Genomic DNA, 1849 nt, shown 5'->3' with positions numbered 1-1849 from the left:
AAAAAGGTTGTTCTGGCTGTTGTTTAGAACCTTGTGTTGATGTCAAAGTGACGAGAGGACCTGGATTTGTCCTACAGGCCTTGAACAAAGCTGCAGTTCCAGAACAGGGAAGAAGGCACCTTTGCTCCAGCTTAATTAAAAAATCCCTTTATCTCGATGAGGGCCAGAGGTTGGTGGCTGGATGAAGACGTGCACGTTGGGCTGTGTCAGGGGTCGCTCCGACTGGCCTGGATGTCGACCTTCGTTTTTGCCAACATTCATTGAAAGTGACGGAGCCGCGTGGAAAAAGATAAAAAAGCTGAGAAAGATCAGGACGAAGCTGATCTGCGTGTTCAGAAAAAAAACCTCGTTTCCATCCAGTTTAGCGCTGCTAATTGCTAATTCAGATGAAATTAGCCCGTGTCGTGTCGAAATTAGTCGTGTCGTCTGCTTTCAGTCTTTGACACGACCCCACAGTGGAACATCGCTGATCTCTGACCTGAAATAAAGTTGTCATGGTGACGTCGGTGGCTGTTGTCATGTGACGTCGGTGGCTGTTGTCATGTGACGTCGGTGGCTGTTCCTGCTGACCAGTCCATCTGTCCAGTGTTGCACGTCCAAGTGTGGACAGGATAAACACCCCCCCTCCCCTCCCTTCCCCCCAGGGTCTCCAGTGTCCTCTCCACTTTCCACAGCAGTGATAAGATGTCGACACGATTAAGAGTCGAAAGCTAATCCGCCTCCGTTTCCTCCTCCTCGCTCTCCTCGGCTGCGCGGAGCGCTGGGCCGGGTCTGGACGGCCAGCCAATGCAGGAAAAGAGGGAGGGAGGGAGGTAGAGAAAGAGGAGTAGACCAGCTGACAAGGTAAATAAGTAATAGGCTGCACTTTCGTTTTTTAATCTGTAAATGAGACGGCTGTGACACAATATCCCCATTGAATATACAGCGTGGCTGATAACGATCTGCTGTCGATTAAGGTGCACCTATATCACTCCGGGGGGACGCGGCCATCGTCTCCCAGGTGGCCGAGCTCATGTCCACTGGTGCCCTGACATCAAAGCTCGACAAGGTCTTATCTGCACGCAGCGTGGACACGAGTATAAACAGACAGTGTTTACAGATGATGTCATCAGAGTAACAGACTGGACCAGTAACAGACTAGATGAAGCACAGGTGATGCAGGCATAGCAACTCAAAGCTACACAGCTAACAGCAACTAAAGATGCTATCTAAGCTCAAAGGTGTCTGAGGGACGCACTGGTCCTGTGGTGGAGGAGACGACCTGCAGGACAGAAGAAGAGAGGAAAACAGGACATTAAAGAGCTAAAGTGTGTGACAAGTGTAACTCGGAGAGTGGAAGAGCTTCCTAGGAGGATTTAGACGGTTCCTTTAATCAGCTGCTCTACCACAGATCCGCCACGAGATGGCGCTGTTCCTGATGGGAATGGATTAGGCAAGCTAACTTTTCCCCTCAGGAAGCTTCTGTGTTCTCATGACGTTGACCTCCAGCCACACAGGTGTTTTATTGAGGATTAGCGACACACTGGCAACGACCGTTGTGTCAAACATGGCAACCAGCTTCAGAGGCGCCGCAGATGTTTGCTCACTGAAGCTCTGGGAATCAACATGAAGCAGCTTCAGCTGCCAGTCTGGAGAATCACAGAACATAGTCCATTTATCACACACACACACACACACTCCCAGCGTTTTCCAAGGCTAAGCGACCTGTATGCTCTCAGCTCTGAATGACATAAGCACCTGAGCAGCCTTGGGCTCTGCACCCAACCTGAACACTCTGATATGGCGGCTGATGGCGGCGCCGGCCGCCTCCACGCTCATCCATCAGACGCCGCCGCTAATGCGTAGGAAC

General features: G+C 51.1%; 1 long non-coding RNA gene across 1 annotated transcript in view; it reads right to left on the bottom strand.

The window, feature by feature from the left end:
• Positions 1-1008: 1008 nt before the first annotated feature.
• Positions 1009-1849, bottom strand: part of LOC115248099 (uncharacterized) — a 5251-nt gene continuing 4410 nt past the window's right edge. The window contains exon 4 of the long non-coding RNA XR_003887118.1: positions 1009-1261. This is a non-coding gene — a long non-coding RNA (uncharacterized lncRNA). The remainder of the gene's footprint in view (positions 1262-1849) is intronic.

Source organism: Takifugu rubripes, unplaced genomic scaffold, assembly GCF_901000725.2.
Source record: "Takifugu rubripes unplaced genomic scaffold, fTakRub1.2, whole genome shotgun sequence".
NCBI classification, from domain to species: domain Eukaryota; kingdom Metazoa; phylum Chordata; class Actinopteri; order Tetraodontiformes; family Tetraodontidae; genus Takifugu; species Takifugu rubripes.
The sequence above is the reverse complement of the archived record's forward strand: the minus strand, read 5'-3'. Positions and strand labels throughout refer to the sequence as shown.